This window comes from Ictalurus punctatus, chromosome 19 (assembly GCF_001660625.3).
Source record: "Ictalurus punctatus breed USDA103 chromosome 19, Coco_2.0, whole genome shotgun sequence".
Taxonomy (NCBI): Eukaryota; Metazoa; Chordata; class Actinopteri; order Siluriformes; family Ictaluridae; genus Ictalurus; species Ictalurus punctatus.
The window spans coordinates 2088274-2103005 of record NC_030434.2 but is presented as its reverse complement, the minus strand read 5'-3'; the positions used below and the strand labels follow the sequence as shown (position 1 = coordinate 2103005).

The following is a 14732-nucleotide window of genomic DNA, read 5'->3' as shown; positions in this document are numbered from 1 at the left end:
GTCTTGGCAATCTTCGTATAGCTTAGGCCATCTTTATGTAGAGCAACAATACTTTTTTTCAAATCCTCAGAGAGTTCTTTGCCATGAGGTGCCATGTTGAACTTCCAGTGACCAGTATGAGGGAGTGTGAGAGCGATGACATGGTTTGATGGATGATGGTTTGGGGTTGCTATGCTGCATGCAAGAAAACCTTCAAACATTCTTCAACTGAAAGAATATTGCATGGAATAGTGGTAAAATATTCCATCAAGCTGATGTGTGAGAGACTGGTGGCCAATTATACAAAATTCCTGCAAGAAGTTATTTCTGCTAAAGGGGACAATACTAATTTCTGAGGCCAAGGGTGTACTTACTTTTTCCACAGAAGAATATCATAACTATTTATATTTCTGTTGAATAAATGATTGAAAAGGCTATTTTTCATTGTGGTTTTGTTCAAGTATATCAACTTCATTAATAGGCACTGTTTCAAAGATAATCAAATGTTTGCTTGTCCAAATATGTCAAAATATTGCCAGCAATTTCCATGGGGTGTACTTATTTTTTCACATGACTGTAAATGCTGATGGTCTGGGGAACATTCAGGGGTAAAAGACTCATCTCTCCATACCTGTTGGTAGGGTGGGATGAGGAATTTAGGAAAGCAACATTGGGAACAATAGAGCAAAATGAGTCAGAAATGGAGTTAAAAGACAATTAACTTGTGCTGAATGTATATTTATTTGTTACACATCTATCAGTGTATATGCGTATGAATATTTATGTACATATGTGTGCATACACATCCATAACTACAGTGGTGCTTGAAAGAATTTTCTATATATCTGCATAAATATGAACTAAAACATCAGATTTTCACACAAGTCCTAAAAGTAGACAAAGAGAACAAATGAGACAAAAATATTATACTTGATCATTTATTTATTGAGGAAAATGATCCAATATTACATATGTGACTGGCAAAACTATGTGAACCTCTTGGGTTAGCAGTTAATTTGAAGGTGAAATTAGAGTCACATGTTTTCAATCAATGGAATGACAATCAGGTGTGAGTGAGCACCCTGTTTTATGTAAAGAAAAGGGATCTATAGGAATCTAACGTGTGGGAGCGATGTTTGTGGAAGTGCATGAACAAAGGATATTTCTGAGGATCTCAGAAAAAGGTTGTTGCTGCTCATCAGGCTGGAAAAGTTGCAAAACCATCTCTAAAGATTTCGGACTACACCAATCCACAGACAAACAGATTATGTACAAATAGAGGAAAGTCAAGGCCATTGTTCCTCTCTAGGAGTGGGGGCCAACAAAGATCACTCCAAGAGAAAGAATTGTAGTAGTCTGCAAGGTCACAAAAGAACCCAACTAAAGGTCTCTCTCACATTGGCTAATTTTAATGTTCATAAGATAAGATACAATAAACTTTATTGATCCTACATTGGGGAAATTGCCAGAAATGTATACATCTACACCCTGGATTCTCACTGGCATAGACTGGGGTGGCCTCCTGCGGAGGTCAACTACCATCTCCTTTGTCTTGCTGGCATTGAGGCAGAGGTGCTTTAATTCACACCAGTTGACAAAGTCAGCGATGACCTACCAGGATTCCTGATCGTTTTCCTCTGATACTTGTCCAACATTGACTATCATCATAGAACATCTGCATGTGGCAACTGCTAGTGTTATGCCTGAAGTCCGCTCTGTATAGGGTGACGAGAAAGGGAGCGAGCACTGTACCCTGAGGTGCTCCCGTGCTGCTAACCACCACATCAGACATACAGTCCTGGAGCCATAAATACTGTGAGATAGTTGATGATCCATGCAGCCAGATGGCAGTTAACTCCAGCTCTCAAAAGCTTCCCCCTAAGTAGTGATGGCTGAATTGTATTGAAAGCACTGGAGAAAAAACCCTGATCCTCACAATGCTCCTGGTATTCTCTGGATGTAGAAGTGATCTGTGCATCATATAAATAATGGCATCATCAACCCCAATGCCTGATTGGTAAGGGAACTGTAGTGGGTCTAGCTCTGAGCTCACTAGGGTCCACAGGAAATAAATAAATAAATAAATAAATAAATAAATAAATGTTCAAGTTGAGCAATTGTACAAAATGGAACAGGGGTCAATCGTAAAAGGTTTCAGATGTACTTAATGGAAAAAGGGAGGGGGCCTAATAGTTTTTTTTAAAATACAAAATAGGGTTAGAAGAAGGAGAAAAAAAGTAGGGGAAAAAAACAAAGTCATGGTACTTAAAATAATAATAATAATAATTATACAAAATGGAACAGGTGTCAGTCGGAAAGGTTTCAGATGTACTTAATGAAAAAGGGAGGGAACTTTTAATACAAACTATAGCCCACATCTAGCTCTAGACCACTCCTACATCTGTAGCTATCAAGGCTATGCAGGTGTAAGGGGCCGGCGCAAGCCAACCTACCCTAGACCGGCTTTGTAGGCCTCCAATGGAGTTTCGGAGGCCTGGGCTGACTTCACTTATAGCTCTGGTTTCTTTTCGTTCACGCATAAATTTTTCGCCTTTTACTAAAGGTTTCCGTGGAGAGGAACGTTGACGAATTCAGTTGGTATTTGTGTGGGCTTCGCTGTGGCAAAGCTGTATTTGTTTTACAGTTTAATGTAAGAGAGGGAAGAAGTTTGGCTTTGGCATGCAAGGTCGGTTGATCGTCTGGCAAAGAAAATATTCTGGCAAAGGCCATCACTTTGAGGGTGGGAAAAGTGATGAGTCTCATCATCCACCCGGACCAGACATGCGGTGTGCAGGGTCGGACGTGTGCCCTAAATTTATGCCTAATACGAGATGTCTTAACTAAGGCAAAGGAGCAAAGCCGGCCCTTGGCCTTGCTGAGCCTAGACCAGGAAAAGGCATTTGACCGGGTTAGCCATGCTTTCCTTTTTGCTGTGATCAAGAGGTTGAGTTTTGGGCCAAGGTTTATAAGGGTGGTGAAGCTGTTGTATGAGGAGGTGGGTTTGCATCAACATCTTTCTGTTGAGGCCGGTGAGGCAGGCGGGTGGGGTGAGACAAGGGTGTCCGCTCTCCCCGCTGCTATACATGTTGGCAATTGAGCCGCTAGTGGCTAGCCTGCAAGCAGACCAAAGACCGGCAGGGTTCCATGTCCCTGGGGGGGGGATGCAGAGCCTTAGTCTCGGTTTACGCGGATGACCTGACTCTCTTTATAACAAATGAGGAGTTCCACAGGGCCAGGCCTCAAGCACTTTGGTGAACTCTGAGAAGTCCAGGGTTATGTCATGCAGATCCTGTCAGGGTACATCAAGTGCTTGTTGTGGCTACCCAGTATGCCCGGATGGAATAAAGATCTTAGGCATTAATTTCTTCCATTCAGCCAGCGGCACCAGGAATCAGGCCAGTGTGCTGAAGGTACAGCAGCGCCTTGCCCTATGGGAAACCAGAAGGCTGTCAATCAACAGCTGAACTCTTGTAATAAAAATGGACATCTTGTACAGGCTGATCCATATAGCCAATGTTTTTCCATGCCCACTTGTTGGGGGGGCAGGTTAGAAAGATCAGTCTTTCATTTTATCTGGGGAGGGAGGACAGAGCTGGTGCAGAGAGCTGTTATGTACCTTGGGCCACCTCCCTGTAAGTGAATGCCTGTATTGCTTTGGGAGTGTTAGGACACGAAGAGACGGTGGAGCATGAATTTTGGAAATGTCCCTGCATACAAGTATTTTGAGGACTAGTGAAGGAGTGGTGGAGAAACTTCCCCAACGTCCCCTTGAATGATAACCTGGTAAGGTTTGGGGAGGGATTGGAAGCCTTGGACCCAGGGCAATGCAAGATTGCGTGGTTAGTTGTCTCAGAGGGGAAAGTGTTTGTGAGCACAGAAGCCAAGGCTGGTGCTGGGCTCCATTTTCTGCAGCTTCCTAGGCAGAATAAGATGGATAGGGGAGAGACAGGAAGCTTGGCGACTGTACAGGGAGGTGTGGAGGAGCTAGTCGGGGGTTCCCAGGACGGGGATGGGGTACGTCGGGCTTATGGTCCCTGTTGGCCACCCTGGTTTCAGGCTTTGGTGCAGAGAAGGAGGGACCCTCACGCCAAATGCAGTCTAGGCAGGGGTTTTGAAGGGAATGGAGGGGAAGGGACATGGGGATGAGTAGGGAAAGGTTAGGCAAGCATTTGCATATGACAAAAGAAAGGGATTTCTTCCTCATGGGAAAAGGTAGCTTTCACTATAAGAGGGGTTCGAAAGTGTATATTTCAGGTGACAGTATTGCCATTCTTAAATAACAGTATTTGGGTTTATTGCAGAAAACTGGGTTTTCTTTCACGTTTTTTTCAACTAATAACGGAACAGGGTTCAATCGCAAGGGTTTCAGATATACTTAATGGGAAAAGGGAGGGGACCGATTTCGAACCTATATACCAGCCCACATCCAACTCTAGACCAATCCTACATCTGTAGCCATCAAGGCTGTGCAGGTGTAAGGGGCCGGCGCAAGCCAACCTACCCTAGACCGGATTTCTAGGCCTCCGATGGAGTTCCGGAGGCCTGGACTGACTTCCTGTATAGCTCGGGTTTCACTTCATTCACGCATAAGTCTTTCGCCTTTTACTAAAGATTTCCGTGGAGAGGAACGTTGACAAGTTCAGCTTATTTTTGTGGGCTTTGTTGTGGCAAGGCTGTATTTGTTTTACAGTTTAATGTAAGAGAGGGAAGAAGTTTGGGATGCAAGGTCGGTTGGGCGTGGTGCCTAGTTGCTCAATCCTCTCTGCGCAAGGTCTTCAAGCGCGTGGTCAGGCATGTCGTCCAGGAGTGGAGGCTCTGCCAGCTGGTGCTCGTTAGGCCAGAGGCCATAAAGGGTTATCGCTTCTCGGCCTTTTGGCTAGCATCAAACGGTAGAGACTGCGATTGATTCTTTGGTGGCTGTTCTTCTCAGCTTTTTCGTGGCTTTGAACAAAACCATTCAAAGAGAAAATTTGTGCGGATCCTGTTATTTCTTCAGTGCCGGTTGGTGAAAGGAACAGCAAGCCAGTGGACCTGTAGAAGGGTAAGTACAAATTCATCAATTTATTTTTCTTCTTTTTTCGTTTTCAAAATATTTATTTTGTTTAGGTTTGTGTTTGTTTTACTTATTTATTATAGTTTATTTATTTATTTATTTATTTATTTATTTATTTATTTATTTATTTATTTATTTATAGGCTAGTGGTGCCTCCAAAATGTCAGCTGCTCGTGCCGGCATGAGGAGGCACCATAGCGTGTGCTTTTTATTTAAAGAGGTGGATGGAAGGCTCCTGGGGATGTCACGCCTTGATTTCTCCAGGAAGCTAATCCAAAAATCTCTGAATTTCAAACCAGAAGAATTGAACTGTCTGACTCTGCCCCTGAATAAAGGTTTTGACGTTAGCTTTCGGACTGCATCTCTGCTTAATGATTTCTGGCATCGGTTTGACTGTTGTAAGGCCCATTTCTCCATGTTCACCGTGGAGAAACTTTCTGATAATTCACTTAAAACGGTGATTGTTAGGATGTTTAATGAAACGGTGACTGGGGATGAAATTTGCGTATGGCTGGGTAGATTTTGCACTGTTCGCGGACAACCAGTCAAAGTGTTGGAACAGAGGCTACATCCATTACCAGGGGATGCCCAAACTCTGCCGCAAGTGTGGTAGAATGGGACATCTAGCCGAGGCCTGCCAGGAAATAATTTGTGGAAAATGTAGAGAAATTGGTCACATTTTTGATGAGTGCACCACTGGCAGACGGTGCAATCTGTGTGGGGAGACAAACCACCTCTACAGAGATTGCCCTAAAAGTTTTGCCAACAAACTGAAGGGCAACAAGATGGCCACCCCACAAACAGAGCAAACAGTGCAAACAATGGAGAAGGAGGCAGGCCCTGTGGTTTTGGCGGGAAAGTCAATTCTGCCATCAGCCTCAGGACTTCAGCAGAAATGAGGAAGTGGGGCGGCCTTAGGGGCGGAGTAAGACAACCACAGGGAGGAAGCCCCCCATCCCCAGAAAAGAAAGGACAGGAAATGGAGGAAGGGGAAGAAGGGACTGCTTCCTCCATGCAGACAGTTTCAGAAATAAAGTTTAGTATCTGGGGAGAGTGGGCCAGACAATCCACTCCCAAATGCTCAGGTGCAGAAAAGACCTGCGGGATCTCCTCTGTTCGTAACAGAGGAGAAAAAACTGAGGGCAGAAAAACGGCGAGACAGTTCTTCCTCGGAAGATCTGAACCGTTTGTGGCCCTCAGAGCCCCCAAATGAGGTTTCCTTCTTTAGCTAAGAACATCATTGCCAAAGGAGCCGCAAGAGGATGTTTCTGCGGCCCGTGAGGTAGCAGACACTTGCCCTCCTGAACCCAGGCCCACTGGGATAAAGGAAGAGCAAGTGTCACAAGAAATAATGTGCCTTTAATATGATTTTAAGTTTGTCTCTGGAAGTTTTTTAACACTGTTTTATACCTTTTTATCCATACTGCTCATGACCCTCACAATCTCAACAATCAATGTGAGAAGTGTGAGGTCCACCCTGAGAGCACAGTGTGTTATTGTTTTTTAAATCTTTTAAGTCAGATGTGATTTTATTGCAAGAGTGTGCTTTGCCCTTCTTTTCTAGTTACAGGAAATGGGAAGACCTGTGGACCCCAGGACCCTCATTGTGGAGTGGTACCAATTTTAATAAATGTGAAGGTGTCGCTATTTTAATAAAAAAAATCCCAATATCTTGGCTAAGGGCAGCACAGTGGTGAGGGATGGGCGGGCACTTTTAGCCAATCTGACCTTTTTTAGATAGGGATTTTACTATTGTTAATGTGTATGGTTTTACGGAAAAAAATGAAAAAGGTATGAACTTTTAGAAGACCTGCAGTCCCACATGCTAGGGAGGGTTCCCCTAATTGGAGTTTAGGAGGTAGGACCCCTAAATACCCCTTCTGCATGGGGTCCTACCAACGAAGCCTAAAGATTTTACCAGACCTAAAAACACTAGTGTCTTTTAATCTGAGCAAAGAACATGATTTTATAAAGAAGTTTTTAAAGAAAAACCTTTTAGAAGGAGCAGATGTCTCTGTTGTAACTAACCACAAGGCTCTTCTTTCTCTTGATCAGGATTGGCAACCAGTGAGTCCAGTCCCCGGCCTCACTCTAAGTGAGGCCAAACAAGTTTGGAGGAATGCCGCCCACCCTGCTCTTCAGAACAGGCACAAGGACTTGTCATGGATGGTGGCCCATGAGATTCTCCCGGTCAGGGCAGTTATGCACTCCCAAGGCATGGGCCCTAATCCTATCTGCCCACTGACCCTGGCCGTTCATAGATGCACCCTCAACTACAAAGGCTACGGCAGCAGCGAGCCGGAGGGTAGAGGATCTCCGCTGGGCACAGCAAGTGACGGGCCATGGCTGGAGAGCAATGTGATGGGCACCTTTGGCAGGGACTTACGCCCGGTCTTGAAAAAGAGAGGACACTTAGTAATTTAGTGGTTTTTGATTTGTCTGTTTTATATATTTATATGGTTATTTATTCATTTTTAACAACGGAAATGATTTTATGGACACTTACATTCATGGGTTTTATGACAACATACACACTTTTTTCTTTTAACAATTTTCAAAAAAACTTTGTTTTATCCAAGTTTATTTATAAATCACAAATGTTGTCTATGGACTGAAGAAAAAAAAATCTGTTTAAATTGTGGATTGCGTGGTTTGTTGTGTCAGAGGGGAAAAGGGCAGTTTGCAGGTGGAGGGGAAAGTGTTTGCGAGCACAGAAGCCAAGACTGGAGCTGGGCTCCATTTTCCACAGCTTCCTAGGCAGAATAAGATGGTTAGGAGAGAGACAGGAAGCTTGGCGACTGTACGGGGAGATGTGGAGGAGCCAGTCGGGGGTTCCCAGGACGGGGATGGGGTAGGTCGTGCTTATGGTCCCTCTTGGCCACCCTGGTTTCAGGCTTTGGTGCAGAGAAGGAGGGACCCTCACGCCAAATGCAGTCTAGGCGTGGTGCCTAGTTGCTCAATCCTCTCTGCGCAAGGTCTTCAAGCGCGTGGTCAGGCATGTCGTCCAGGAGTGGAGGCTCTGCCAGCTGGTGCTCGTTAGGCCAGAGGCCATAACGGGTTATCGCTTCTCGGCCTTTTGGCTAAGATCAATTGGTAGAGACTGCGATCGACTCTTTGGTGGCCGTTGTTCTCAGTCTTTTCGCGGCTTTGGACAGAACCATTCAAAGAGAAAATTTGTGCGGAACCTGTGATTTTCAGATTCGGTTGGCGAATGTAACATCGAGCCAGTGGACCTGGGACAAGGTAAGTACAAATTCATTAATTTATTTATATTTCTTTACTTTTTTTCGTTTTCAAAAATATTTATTTCGTTTAGTTTTATTTGTTTTACTTATTTATTGTAGTTTATTTATTTATTTATTTATTTATTTATTTATTTATTTAGAGGTTAGTGGTGCCTCCAAAATGTCGGCTGCTCGTGCCAGCATGAGGAGGCACCACAGCGTGCGTTCTTTATTTAAAGAGGTGGATGGAAAGCTCCTGGGGATGTCACGCCTTGATTTCTCCAGGAAGCTAATCCAGAAATCTCTTAGCTTTAAACCGGACGAACTGAACTGTCTTGTGACTCTGCCCCTGAATAAAGGATTTGACGTTAGCTTTAGGATTGCATCTCTGCTTAATGATTTCTGGCAACGGTTTGATGGTTGTAAGACCCATTTCTCCATGTTCACCGTGGAGAAACTTTCTGATAATTCACTTAAAACGGTGATTGTTAGGATGTTTAATGAAACGGTGACTGGGGATGACATTTGCGTATGGCTGGGTAGATTTTGCACTGTTCGCGGACAACCAGTCAAAGTGTTGGATGAGGACGGCATCTGGAATTGTTCCTGGCGGATTCCCATTAAACAATGGGAAGATGCTGGGGGCTACCAGGGCCTGAGACATCTGCCTTCCATGATTATGTTGGGAGAGAACAGAGGCTACATTCATTATCAAGGGATGCCCAAACTCTGCCGTAAGTGTGGGAGGATGGGACATCTAGCCGAGGCGTGCCAGGAAATCATTTGTGGAAAATGTAGAGAAATTGGTCACGTTTTTGATGAGTGCACCATTGGCAGACGGTGCAATCTGTGTGGGGAGACAAACCACCTCTACAGAGATTGCCCTAAGAGCTTTGCCAACAAGTTGAAAGGTAACAAGATGGCCGCCCCACAAACGCAACAAACGGAGCAAACAACGGAGAAGGAGGCGGGCCCTGTGGTTTTGGCGGGAGAGCCAGCTCTCCCGTCAGCTTCAGGGCCTGAGCAGATACGGGTAAGTGGGGCGGCCTTAGGGGTGGAGTCAGCAAACCAGAGGGAGGAAGCCCCCCCCTCCCCGCAAAATAAAGTACAGGAAATGGCGGAAGGGGAGGAAGGGACGGCTTCCTCAATGGAGACAGTTTCAGAGTTAAGTGTGGTATCTGGGGAGAGTGGGCCAGACAGTCCCCTCCCGAATGCTCAGGTGCAGAAAAGACCTGCGGGATCTCCTCTGTTGGTAACAGAGGAGAAGAAACTGAGGGCAGAGCATAGGCGGGACAGTTCTTCCTCGGAAGACCTGAACCGCTTGTGGCCCTCAGAGCCCCCCAATGAGGTTGCTTTCTTGCACCCCCAGCTAAGAACATCTTCGCCAAAGGAGCCGCGAGAGGTTGCCTCCGCGGCCCGTGAGGCAGCAGACACTTGCCCTCCTGAACCCAGTCCCACTGGGATAAAGGAAGAGCAAGTGTCACAAGAGATAATATGCCTCTAATTTGTTTTTAACGTTGTCTCTGCATGTTTTTAATACTGTTTTATACCTATTTTTACCATACTGCTCATGGCCCTCACAATCTCTACCATTAATGTGAGAAGTGTGAGGTCCACCCTGAGAGCACAGAGTGTATTATCCCTTTTAAAATCTTTTAAGTCAGATGTGATCTTATTACAAGAGTGTGCTTTGCCCTTTTTATCCAGTTACAGGAAATGGGAAGACATGTGGACACCGGGACCCTCCGTGTGGAGTGGTTCCAATTTTAATAAATGTGATGGTGTCGCCATTTTAATAAAAAATCCCAATATTGTGGTGAAGGGCAGCACAGTGGTGAGGGATGGCCGGGCAATTTTAGCCAATCTGACTTTTTTAGATAGGGATTTTACCATTCTTAATGTGTATGGTTTTACGGAAAAAAATTAACGGTATGAACTTTTAGAAGATCTGCAGTCCCACATGCTAGGGAGGGTCCCCTTAATTGTAGCAGGGGATTTTAATTGTATTTTAACAGCTAAAGACAGGAAAAGGGTAGTGGGGGAGTGCACGGTAGATAAGACATCGGTTTTACTTCAGGGCTTAGTAAAAGATTTTAAACTAGTCGACTGTTTCAAAGCTTTGCATCAAAGAGAGGAGGGCTTCACCTGGTTCAGTGGTGATGGCACCAGAGCCTCTCGGATCGACTATGTTTTTACACGGGACTGCCCGCCAACCGATGCTACACTGACCCCTCTCTTCTTTTCTGACCACTTGATGCTGTCTTGCAGCCTTTCACTGTCCACTGGTGTGACGGTAGGAGGAGTGCTGTGGAGGCTGAACTGCTCTGTGTTAGAAGACAAAGAAGTAGTCAGAGAGTATAGGGAGCAGTTCAGCCAATGGCAGACCCTCCAGGACTTTCATGAGTCACGAGCACAGTGGTGGGAGATGGTGAAAGAAAAGAAAAATAGGGAAAAAAAGATGCATGGTGGGACTGCAAAAAAAGACTGCAGAGATATTTTAAACTTTTTCACTGTGGGATTGATTTTACAGATGAGATCAAAGCAGTAAAAGACGAAATGCGTGTTTTATCAGATATACATAGCAGGGGGGTCATTTTAAGAAGCAGAGAGAGGGAGATTGAGGAAGGGGAAAAGTGTACAAGATATTTTTTTTTTTAAAAGATTGTTTCAAGTGGAGGTACAATCACCGCAATAAAAGATGGAGGGAGGGAGCTCAAATCAACAGAGGAGATTTTAGGTGGGGTGGAAGAATTTTATAATCAATCTATATAAGGAAAAATTTGTACACAAAGATACCCTGGAGGAAGTTTTAGCCTTTTTAGACAACAAGGTAAGCAGTGAAGCAATGCTTTTATCCCAGGATTTCACGGTTTTAGAAATGCAAAATTCTTTAAAAGGTTTTAAAAGGGGGAAGGAATGGATGGACTCCCCCTAGAATTTTATCTGACTTTCTGGGACATTTTAGCACATGACCTACTCACTGTTTTTAAAGAATTTGAGACCTTGGACAGACTCCCAGACAGCTTCAAAACAGGGATAGTGTCACTTCTACACAAGAAAGGTGACAAGACAGACCTCAGGAACTGGAGACCTATCACGCTTTTAAACTGTGATTGTAAACTTTTTAGCAAGACTTTATCTGCACGTATGTCGACCGTTTTAGAGGACGTGATCCACCCGGATCAATCATGTGCTGTGCCAGGGAGGAAGATCACCGACAGCCTAGTGCTGATTAGAGACGTCATCTGTTACGCGAGAGACAGAAACATCCGGCTAGCAGTCCTGAACCTAGATTTCGAAAAAGCATTTGACCGAGTCTCGCACCAGTTCCTTTTTCAGGTATTGGACAAAATGGGGTTCCCGGATAGGTTCATAGCCTGGGTGGGATTACTGTATAAGGGCATAATCAGTAGAATGTTGGTTAACGGGCACGTGTCCAAAAAGGTTTATCCGGTTTATCCTTTATCTCCCCTCCTGTATGTGGCTTGCATTGAGCCACTGGCACAGATCTTGAGAAGGGATAAATGGATCAAAGGACTTGAAGTGCCTGGGACGGGTGGACTGACTGCAACGTGCGTTTTATATATGGACGACGTAACCCTTTTAGCCACAGATGTTTTATCCATGCGAAGAGCAATGGACCTGACTGACTGGTACGGTCGGGCCTCGGGCGCCAAGCTCAACAGGAGCAAGTCCGAGGCCCAGCTCTTCGGGCCGTGGGGTAACATGGACAGAGGCGGACTACAATTGGTTTTTAAAACCGACTTACGGATTTTAGGAGTCAAATTTGACAAAGAGGGTGGAGGACGGGCAAACTGGGCCGACGTGTTAGGGAAAGTTAGGCAAAAACTGGGCTTTTGGGGACTAAGACAGCTGACCATCGAAGGTAAAGTTTTAATTTTTAAAGCAGTCATTTTACCTTTGATGTTACTTGTGTGTTCTGTTTTTAGTCCCCCAAGAAACTTTCTTTTAGAACTGGAGAGGGCGGTGTTTTACTTCGTCTGGGGGTCCAAGTGGGAGAGAGTGAAGAGGGAGGTCGTGAAGAAGAGACCGGAAAATGGCGGGAAAGGCCTCCCGGACCCCCACCTGTTTTTAGGCAGCCGTTTTACCGCCCTCCACATCAGGTACGCCGTGGCCCCGTCCAGAGAGAGCAAGACAGCAGCCATGACCCGATTCTGGATGGGGTCCTACCTGCGTAGCTAAAGATTTTACCAGTTGACCTTAAAACACCTGTGTCTTTTAATTTGACCAAAGAACACGATTTTATTAAGAAGTTTTTAAAGAAAAATCTTTTTAGAACGAGAAGATGTCTCAGTTTTAACTAACCACAAGTCTCTTCTCTCTCTTGTTCAGGATCGGGAACCTGTGAGTCCAGTCCCAGGCCTCACTCTAAGTGAGGCCAAACAAGTTTGGAGGAACGCCACCCACCCTGCTCTTCAGAACAGGCACAAGGACTTGTCATGGATGGTGGCCCTCCCGGTCAAGGCGGTCATGCACTCCCGTGGCATGGGCTCCAACCACATCTGCCCACGACCCGGATGCAACGTGCCGGAGACCGTGCGACACCTGTTATGGGAGTGCGGCGCTGCGCGGGACCAGTGGACCATGACCGGCCCCCTGTATTTCCCGTGCCTGTCAGCAGGTGGGATCCAGATGGACTACAAGCTCGCCATCCTCGGGGTGGGCCGAGGCTCGAAGGGCCTAACAGCGCAGAGTTTCACCAGGCTCTGGCTCACTCAACGCCGTAAAGGATGCCATCTGGACCACCAGAAACCTGCTGGTGGGGAAACGCGTGACGGTGCCCCTCCATGCGAGCGAGCAGATGGTGAAGTCCACGCTGCAGGGGTACCGCGCGTCGTCATTCGGAGGAGGGGGCCGGGGTTGCACGAGAAAGGCCCCGGCTGCCACTGACCCTGGCCGCTCGTAGATGCGCCCTCACCTGCAAAGGCTATGGGAGCAGCAAGCCGGAGGGTAGAGGATCTCCTCTGGGCACTGGAAGTGACGGGCCTTGGCCGTGGCTGGAGAACAGTGTGATGGGCGCCCTTAGTAAGGACTCACACCCGATCTTGGAAAAGAGAGGACACTTTAGTGTTTTTTTTTTTTTTTTATTTGTTTTGTTTTATATATAGAAATGTATTTGGGGTTTTTTAAGTCATTTATTCATATATATTTAATTCCGAAATGATTTTATGGACACTTTTATTCATAGTTTTTTATACACACACAATTTTTTTCTTTTAAAATAAGAAACTTGTGTTTTTTATCCAAGTTTCTTTATTAATCACATGTTTTTGAATTAAGAGGAAAAACTGTGTACACTGTGAACATGGAAAAAAAGAAAAAAAAAGTGACAATAAAATTTTTTCGAAAGGAAGAAAAATCTGTTCTTATCAGTTTAATATCTGATACATCCTCCATTCGAGGACTTTATATTAAACGGATTTTTAGAGCGAGGGGCTTGCTCTGTCCGCTTCACGCATCGACCTGGTATTGCAGTACCTCCAGAAATGGTGCACCTTTTCAAAGGGGTCAAATGAAAGAAGGAAGGAAGGAAGGAAGGAAGGAAGGAAGGAAATAAATAAATCAATCAATCAATCAATAAATAAATAAATAAATAAATATTCATGTTAAACAATTGCACAAAATGGAACAGGGGTCAATCGTAACTGTTTCAGATGTACTTAATGGCCGAAGGGAGGGGACCTAATAGGTTTTTAATACAAAGTAGGGTTAGAATAAGGAGGGGGGGAAAAAAAAGTAGGAAAAAAAAAACCAAAGTGATATTTGGTACTTTCACGCATAAATCTTTCGCCTTTTACTAAAGGGTTCCATGGAGAGGAACATTGAGGGTTTCAGCTAATTTTTGGGGGAATTGCTTTCAGCATAGCTGTACTTGTCTCACGGTGGTTTAATGTAAGACAGAGCTGGGGTTACACTTTGGAACACAAGATCTGTTGGGGGTGGAGTCTGGCTGCTCAATCCTACCTGTAGCTGATCCTTTCGTAGCTCAAGGTAATGCCTACCGTCACAGCTCCAAAGCTGTGCTGGGGGTGCATTTCAGGCCAGAGGACATAACAGTTTATCGCGTCTCTGCCTTTTGGCTAAGTTTCTTGTCCTGCTGGGCATGTTCTTAATGCCTGTTTCAGCTACATACTGTTTACTATACTTCTTTCGCTGGGTTCTTTGATTTGACCATATGCCAGCTCAAGGACTGCTCCACCTTTTTTCCAAGATTTAATGAGCAAAAGTGCCATTAGGGCCTGAGTGGAAGGGAGCTAATTGCTCTGTTTACTCTTAGCCTTTGGTAATACACATGTACAATCCTTTTATCAAAGAAAAGAACATTGTGTTGTTTTTGGCACAGTACTACTCAGAAATTAAGAAAGGCAAGAAATGTCTTAACACATTTAGCATGTGGAACGGCAAAAGATGAACGGCAAAAGATTTCTGTATTTTCCTGGGCAACTAACTTACTG

General features: G+C 45.0%; 2 non-coding genes and 2 pseudogenes across 2 annotated transcripts; all 4 read left to right on the top strand.

Moving 5' to 3' along the window:
• Positions 1–2491: 2491 nt before the first annotated feature.
• Positions 2492–2608, top strand: LOC128635546 (U5 spliceosomal RNA). Its single transcript, XR_008398519.1, has one exon. It is a non-coding gene; the product is annotated as a U5 spliceosomal RNA (small nuclear RNA).
• Positions 2609–4539: 1931 nt separating this feature from the next.
• Positions 4540–4654, top strand: LOC128635540 (U5 spliceosomal RNA). Its single transcript, XR_008398513.1, has one exon. It is a non-coding gene; the product is annotated as a U5 spliceosomal RNA (small nuclear RNA).
• An 8960-nt stretch (positions 4655–13614) lies between these two features.
• On the top strand, positions 13615–13777 carry LOC124629260 (uncharacterized; annotated as a pseudogene).
• A 259-nt stretch (positions 13778–14036) lies between these two features.
• LOC124629272 (uncharacterized) lies at positions 14037–14145 on the top strand (annotated as a pseudogene).
• The last annotated feature ends 587 nt before the right edge of the window (positions 14146–14732 follow it).